This window comes from Pelobates fuscus, chromosome 10 (genome assembly GCF_036172605.1).
Source record: "Pelobates fuscus isolate aPelFus1 chromosome 10, aPelFus1.pri, whole genome shotgun sequence".
Taxonomy (NCBI): Eukaryota; Metazoa; Chordata; class Amphibia; order Anura; family Pelobatidae; genus Pelobates; species Pelobates fuscus.
In genome coordinates, this window is record NC_086326.1 from 82,780,426 (window position 1) to 82,789,531 (window position 9,106).

Consider the following 9,106-nt stretch of genomic DNA (forward strand, 5'->3'; position numbering starts at 1 on the left):
AGTAGGAAGAGGCAGCAAGGAGTAGGAAGAGGCAGCAAGGAGTAGGAAGAGGGAGCAGGGAGGGTCTGCAAGGAGCAGGAAGGGGCAGCAAGGAGCAGGAAGGGGCAGGAAGAATCAGAAGGAACAGAAAGGATCAGCAAGGGGCTGCAAGAAGCTGGAAGGGGCAGAAAGAAGCAGGAAGGGCAGTAAGAAGCAGGAAGGGTATGCAAGAAGCAGGAAGGGCCATCAAGAAGTAGGAAGGGCCATCAAGGAGCAGAAAGGGATCAGAAAGAGAGCAGAAGGGCGCAAAATAAGCAGAAAGTAGCAGAAAGGTAAAGGAGCAGAAGGAGCCTCAGAAGGCAAAGAAGACTGTCAAATGAAGGAGAAGAAAATGAGATTGGAGCACTTCATTCTGGACACCACATCATTAGGCGTTGGTACCTGGGCCTGGCAGGGAAACTTTGGACCTTCTCATCTCCCCAGGTAAAAACAAACAATATCAGTGTTAATGTGTTCACTTTTATTTACTGAGTGTCAGGAAACACAGAGGGCCGCTGGGTAGGGGTGCCGCTGATTGGCTAGATGGGTCAGCTAGCACTCTACGCCAATCAGTAGCTCCCCATTCATAAAAACGTAAAACATTTTTATGAATCGGGAACTAGCGATTGGCTTAGAGGGTCAGCTGACCACTCTAGCCAATCTGCAGCACCCATGCCTGACGTCAATCTGCACTTCCTGACACTCTGTTTCAGAAGTTGAATACCACTGAGCGACCTGGAGATCTGGAGCTGAAGGAAGCCTTTGGCGGTTTAACCCCTTCAAAGAAAGAGCACCCAGGGGCCTCCTTGCATCACATAATTTTCATTTAGATAAAGTTGTTATGGTGACCAGAATGTTCCTGTAATTTGATGAAAGGAACACTATAGTGTAAGGAATACAAACATATATTCCTGACACCATAATTGTGAAAACGCTATTCACCCTGGCTTTATGTGAAAATGACTATGCTCCTTCCCTTTCATGACACTGTCAAAAAGGGGCCAAGCATGGATGTCATTACAATTATGTCCCCCCTCCCCCCCGGAAAAATTCCTGCGGACGTCCATGCTCAGGGTCCCCATGTTACCCAGTGTCCCAATGTCTCAGCGTCCCCATGTCTCGGAGCTGCTGTCTGGACTCTCTGTGCAGAACTGGTCCCCGCGGATCAGTGAGTAGAGAGATGCAGGGAGGGAGATGCCGTAACTTCTTATCACTGCCTCTCTCCACACAAACAGCGACTGGCCGGCGCTGGTATTGCAGAATAAACTATGTTTATACTGAGACAGACATTTGTATTGCCGGTATTACTGCAATACCGGCACCGGCTAGGCAGCCTCAAATACCTGAGAAATACTTCTGAGAAATACCTGGCAACCCTAAGAAATACATGAGAAATACCTGGCAACCCTAAGAGTAGTGTGTAAAAAAAAAAAAAAAAATGTAACAAAAAAAAAAAATATATATATTTTTTTTTAAAACCAATGGGCCTATTCCATGGGCCTGGGCCTGGAGCTGCAGCTCCATCAGCCCCTATGTTAATCCGGCCCTGACCATACTGAACACACATCCTCAAGTGCTTTCTTTTATCTGGTGATATCCCTACTCCCCTTAACCCTTTAAGGACCAAACTTCTGGAATAAAAGGGAATCATGACATTTCACCCATGTCATGTGTCCTTAAGGGGTTAAACTTGCTGCTGTCGTACCCATCCTAAAATAGCGGTCAATAGACTCATCTTCCCATTCCAACTATCAGCCCACATCCCTGCTCCCTTTTTCCTCAAAGCTTCTAGAAAGCTTTGTCTTTACTCGTTTGGCTTGCTTCCTCAATTCAAACTTTCTCCTCAACCCTCTTCAATCTGGCTTGTGCCCCCTCCACTCTACTGAGACTGCTTTGACTAAAGTCACAAATTACCTAATTAAAGCTAACTGCAAAGGCCACTACTCCATACTAATTCTTCTTGACCTCTCTGCCACTTTTGACACTGTTGATCATGTCCTCCTTCTCCAAACTCTTCAATCCTTCGGTCTCTGTAACACTGTCCTCTCGTGGTTCTCCTCCTATCTGTCCCAATGTTCGTTCAGTGTCTCCTTTTCCCAATGACACCTCCTCCCCTCGTCTTGTCCTGGTTGGAGTCCCCTAAGGACCTGTTCTTGGTCACCTTGTGTTCTCTCTTTATACTGCCTCTCTCGGCAAACGTATTCATTCTTTTAGATTCTGCTACCACCTGTATGTCAAAGACACCCAAACATATGTCTCCTCCCAGAATCTCTCAACCACTGTCCTACAACATGTCACTGCTTGCCTTTCTTCAGTCTCTGCTTGGATGTCCTCCCGCTTTCTTAAACTCAATCTCTAAAACAGAGCTTCTTATTTTAATTCCTGATAATGCTGATCCTTCTCTTTTTATTTCCCTGCAAGTTGATGGTACTTGCATCAGTCCATCCGTGCAAGCTTGTTGTCTTGGTGTTATATTTGATCCTGGCCTCACCTTTGCACCTCATATCCAGTATGTTGCTAAAACCTGTTGATTCCACCTTAAAAACATGCCAGCATGTGCCCCTTTCTTATGCAAGATGCTGCCAATGAACTTGTTCATGCTCTTTTAATCTTTTGCATGGATTACTGTAATTCTCTCCTGGTTGGTCTCCCCAGAAGCCGAACTGTCCAGAACTGCTACTGCAATGTATGCTGCCACCAGGCTGATCTTTCTCACCTGTCGCACCTCCCATACCTCACCCCTCTGTCGATCCTTACACTGGCTTCTTGTATCCTATTGGTGTCAATTCAAAATACTAACCCTTACCTATAAAGCCCAAAACAATCCGAACACCTGTTACATTTCTTCACTGATTCGTAGATATGCCCCTTCTCAGACTCTCCACTCTACCGGTGACCTTCTCCTGTCTGCTGTTCACACCGTTACTGCTAACTCGCGCTTGCAGGACTTCTCTCGGGCAGCTCCCTTCCTTTGGAACAGCCTGACTACCCCCCCATCAGACTCTCCCCTGGCCTTCAATCATTTAAGGAGTCTCTCAGAATCGTCTATGTCACATATCTGTCTCATGCTCTCTCCTAAAGAGCCACACTCCACTCTCACCTTCAGTTCTACAACTTTCCCACCTTGTTTGGTTGCTGTCCCCTTTGCTGCCCTATTGTGTTTTTATACCTATAGATTGTAAGCTCTTTTGAACAGAGTCCTCATCTACCAATTGTCCCTGTATCATTTTGTAAAGGTCTAATTTATTGTTAAATTTCACCCCGTTCATAATATTGTAAAGGCTGCAGAATAAGTTGGCACTATATCAATACCAAGAATAATAACCAATGAGCCAATTAGCTAGCCACTAGCCACTTCCGCTCAGGAAAGGTAATAGAAGCTCCTTGCTTAGGAGCTTCTAGTTGGCTAGCGGAAGTAGTGCAGTTGGGAATTGCACTTGGTATACTCCAGGTAAGAAGTCAAACCATTTAAAAGCAGTTTAACTACTTGCAATGGGAGTAGGTGGCACCAGAACCAATACAACTAGCTGTTGTGTTTATTGTTGAGTGTGTCCCTTTAACCATCAGTTAGGAATGCAGTGGTACAATAGTTTTCTTGCATAGCCATAAGAGGAATGCTCACCCACAGCCCCAGCAGTTAGTAGACTACAATTTGTATAATTATGCACCATCCAGTTACGCCAAGGTGCAAGTCTGCAACTTACCAGTAACTTTCCTATGGCATGACATTGTTAACTAACACACATGCCTCAATTTTGGATGATATAAAACCCTATACTGTAAAATATCACAAACGCCGATTAGTCATTTGCTTAATTTTGTCTCCAGGTTTTTCTAAAGAGAAATCAAACAGCATTTCCCAGAAGTGAGGGATGGTACAACTCAAAAACTCTGCACTTATTTAACACCTGGTAGAACCTTTAAGGAAAGTCAATGGAAGGATCCTTGGTTAAACAGATGAAGATGCATTTTGCTTCCCCCAAAAATGAGTCTTTGCCTGTGTAGGCCTCCCTCTTACCCATTCTTTTGCCTCATTTATGCATATGACTCCTTTTTGTGTCTGATTCACACTTTTAAAGGACCACTCTAGGCACCCAGACCACTTCAGCTTAATGAGGTGGTCTGGGTGCCAGGTCCTTCTAGGGTTAACCCATTTTTTCATAAACATAGCAGTTTCAGAGAAACTGCTATGTTTATGAATGGGTTAAGCCTTCCCCCTATGTCCTCTAGTGGCTGTCTCATTATGAATGCTTTCCTATGTGACCGGCTGAATGCGCGCGCAGCTCTTGCCGCGCGTGCGCATTCAGCCGACGGGGAGGAGAAGAGGCGGATCGGGGGAGGAGAGCAGGAGGAGAGCTCTCCGCCCAGCGCTGGAAAAAGGTAAGATTTAACCCCTTTCCCCTTTCCAGAGCCGGGCGGGTGGGGGCACCCTCAGGGCACTCTAGTGCCAGGAAAACGAGTATGTTTTCCTGGCACTAGAGTGGTCCTTTAAGGATTGTATCCTATTTCGTTGTTTCAATTTCCACTTTTGTGGTCTTACTCTCCTTATTTGTCTCTTATCACCCTCCCCCCCCTTTTGAATGTCTTACACCCCTTTTTGTGCCCCTTACTTCCTTGTGTTTCTAAAAGCGGCACTGTCACGCCAAACTTACCTTTCTCCTATTGTTTCCTCTTTGCTTTCTCTCTCGGAATCTGTTCTTTTCTTCATATCTGATCTAGTTTTCTTTAAAGTACAAGACAAAGTAGGGAGTACATTGTCTTATGTATTTTACCTACGCTTGACTTTCTTTGACCAACGGAGGAGCTTAAGTTAGGTCCATTTCCTATATCAAAGAAAGTTTTCCCATCATACTCACCTTTCCTCATGATCTTGTGATGCTTCATTTACTGTTTCCGAACATCTTGTCATTTAGACTGGAATGCCGGTAAATGGGCCGAATTTCGGCCAAACCCAGGGCCGCCATCAGGGGGTGTCAACCATGACGGTTGTCACGGGCCCGGCAGCCCTGGGGGGCCCGGCCGCCCAAGCCCCACGTGTAGCGGCGGAACTGCCGCCGGTGCAGTTTCACCAGGGCCCGCATGCTGATGGGGCCCATCGGGTGGCCCATGCACTTAGGGCCACCCGATGGGCCCCATATCTTCAGGGGCCCGGTCAGCGCTGCGGCCGTGGTAAAGCGCGACCGGGCCCCTTTAAAAAAACAAAAAAAACGCCGCAGCGCAAGTGCTGCTGGGAGGAAGTGGTCACTTTCTCCCAGCTCACTCCGCGCGGGAGGAGCGCTCGCGCCCGACATGAAGAGGGAGAGCCAGCCGACTGCCAGTCCCATCAGCCCCAGCCAGCGACCCTCCTGCAAAGACAAGGTAAGAAACAGGAGGGTGGCTGGAAAATGAGCTGTGTGTATGTCTGTCTGTCTGTCTGTGTGTATGTCTGCATGTGTGTATTTCCTTATGCATGTGTGTCTGTATGTATGTTAGTATGTGTCTGTCACTATGTACGCCTGTGTGTCTGTATATGTGTGTATGTATCAGTATGTGTGTGTCAGTATGTATGCCTATATGCGTATCAGTATGTGTGTCTGTTAGTATGTATCAGTGTGTGTGTGTGTGTATCTGTGTCCTTTTGTATCAGTGTCTGTGTGTGTATTCCTGTGGGAAGGATTTGGAGGCGGTCTCTGTGGGCGGTTTTGGAGGCGGGCCCCCAGGGGCCCAGACCCTGAGCTCAGTTCGGGGCCCCAAAATTTCTGGTGGCGGCCCTGGCCAAACCGAACGTGGCTTAAGTCAATCAACCGATCACAGTGAGCACTCTGATTGGTGCTCTACCTGCTTAAGCCAACTAATCAGAGCGTTCTAAATCAAATTTCATGGGAAGGCTTTAGAAGACTTTCCCCGTCCTGCATAGCTCCGTCTTCTCCGGGTGAAGATGGATTATTTTTTAATCGCCTGTTTTTTGGGGGGACTTTTTGGCGTGTTTTTATTTTTTATTTTATTAAACGGGTTTTATGGATTTTTTATGTGGTCTTTTTTGTGTCCACTTCATTTTGTCACTTAGGGTCCCTACTGGCTGCTAATAGGTGAGGGCCGGGGGAGGGGGGTGGAGAGGGAGACAATAGGTCTAGTACAATCATACACAATTGGTTTAAAGAAATATTGTAGTATTCTTCAAGGACAATAAAAAGCCTCCAATTAATTCCAGTCCAGTTCTAGTCCATTTGGTACACTAATACAAATGACTCAAGCCAAGCACACCTGTCGCATGCGTTAGCGCATTGGAACTAATAGAATACTTAACAACATCTCTGGAAGTGTTACAGAAGTAATTTCTAAAAGTGCTTATTCCTATACTGAAATAAACACTTTTAGAAAATAAAAAAGGCATACTCTACAGTTATAAAGCACTTCAGCAGAATGAAGTGCTTTTTGTGTTTGAAGTGTCCCTTTAACCCCTTAAGGACACGACATGTATGACATGTCATGATTCCCTTTTATTCCAGACGTTTGGTCCTTAAGGGGTTAAAGAATCATGCTTAAAGGGACACTCCAGGCAACCAGACCACTTCTGCCAATTGGAGTGGTCTGGGGGCCAACTCCCACTACCCTTAACCCTGCAAGTGTAATTATTGCAGTTTTTCATAAACTGCAATAATTACATTGCAGGGTTAACTCCACCTCTAGTGGCTGTCTACTAGACAGCCACTAGAGGTCACTTCCTGGGTTCTAGCACAGGAAACCTGTGCTAGAGCGTCGCTGGACGTCCTCACGCTGTGCATCGTTCAAAACCCCATAGGAAAGCATTGAAATTATTTTTCAATGCTTTCCTATGGGGAGACGTAATGCGCATGCGCGGCATTTCCGCGCATGCGCATTAAGTCTCCTCGGCCAGTGGGCGAGATCAGTCTCGCCCACCGGCCGACGCAATCACAAGGAGGAGACAGCGGAGGAGGAGACAGCGGCGAGGGACATTGCCGCTGCCTCAGGTAAGTCACTGAAGGGGTTTTCACCCCTTCAGTAACCGGGGATTGGAGGGTGGGAGGGACCCTCCAGTGCCAGGAAAACGGATCGTTTTTCTGGCACTGGAGTTTCCCTTTAAATTAGATTAGCACTTTGTATGGAAACATAATTAGGAAATAGCTTAGTGTGTTCCTGGTCCTGTACAACCATCAAAAGGCTCCCAAAATATTGGCATTCTGTACAGATCCTGCAAGTTAATAGGTAGAAATATCCGTTTGAGTTTAAGGGATTCTGTAAATTCCTCTAAACATAAATCCACCTGCATGTGCAGTGCTCTCTACAATTTATGAGTCCTACGTTATAGACCTTGGATACGGATTCTATCCAAATTGTAGCCCTTCCAGTTGTGTGAAACATCACGTAAACATCCAAGGATGTATATACACATGCATTTGCAGACATCTTCAGTAACGGTGCTTCTTGAAATCCAGAGACAAAATTGAAGACTTACTACTTCTGCCCCCAAGTGGTAGTAATGCTGTAGTGCATTTTCAATATATAAATCTTCATTCTGGCATTAACAGGTCACTTAAAAATATTACTTTACATAATTGAAAGATTGGCATTTGGGCATTAATAATCAACATGGGCCCCTGAGGTTAGTGTAAACTTTCACAAAATGCAATGTAGCATTTGTAGGGGGACAGGACAACCATACTATTGGTAATTGGCAAGACTTGGTCAAAACAATTACAGAACTGTGTCTTTCATACATATTGATGGCAACTCCACAAATGTATAACTAAAAGAAACTGTAGCAATTCCACACTTTTTATTCATTTTAAAAGCTGCCTTAATATTATGGCATTTCCCATTTACCACAGAGCATGTCTCCTACCAAATACTTATCCACAAATAAAGACAGCACTCCCAAATAACTGCTTTATTCAAGACAGAACAGTATTCACACCAAATAATCAACTGAAACATGATGTCTTGAACAAAACATCTATTTGGTTAATAAAAAAAATAAAAAATGAAAAGCAATCCAGAGAATGTTCAGATTAAAAATAAGTGGAAATAAAATGCAATTTTGTGTGTGTGACATTTTTCAGCATTTATAGTTCATTGTAATAAGGAATTGTGTATTTAAAAATATTGTGGGTACTGATATTGTGCTTATTACAAAAAAATATATAATTTTAATACAAAATTTCTACAGGGTGTAATTTAGATGAAGCCTTGTCACATTCATATTGTTTCCTTTTTAAATCAATTGTATCCCATTACACTACTCAATACTGAAATGATGGAAAGATATTCTTTATAACCTTCAGGTGCCCACACGCTTTATAAAAAAAAAAAAAAAAAAAATGATAACTATGCCATAAAACACACGAAAACATTACAAAATGTACATTAAATAGTGTGAACACTTTAGCAGGTAATTGTGAGGATCAAGTTTAATGAGAAGAGAAATAAAATTATGCCATAATTAGGGCAGGTTTGTAAAAAGGATATATAAAATGTTCTTGATTTATATAACCTTTAACAGATGATATTTTCTTACATAACACATTTCAGTTCAGATAAAAAAAAAAAAATTGGAAAAACAAAGGCAACAGTCAAAATGATCCACACATAGGCAGTTTCTGACAAGTACCTTAAAAAGAGTTTAACCCCCTCTTGCATGATATTTTTTGGCAATGAGAGGTTTGATAAACATTTATCAGTGGTTCAAGGATAATATAACTGTGTAAATAAAAACATTTTTTTTTTCTTAAACAATGTTAAAAAAAAAAAAAAAAAAGAATACATTAATGCAGACATGCCTGGATACATTTTAAGACAATGGGGAAATGTTTAACCATTGGCTTAGCTTAGATGTAGTCAATCATTAATATAACAACAGCAACATAATGGCATTTGAAAACCATGCACTGTGTACCATACCTGCTAAATGTTAGAAGATACAGTGGGAAAAAACATGTTGGCGCAGCACAACAAAGAACTGGGAACCATAGGATAAATACTACACAGAAATATGTGGTCATCATTTAATCAGTTGAACACATGGGAATCCAGATAAACTTGTTTATGTAATTGTGGAGAGGATACAAATTATGTCAGAAAAGACCTGGTC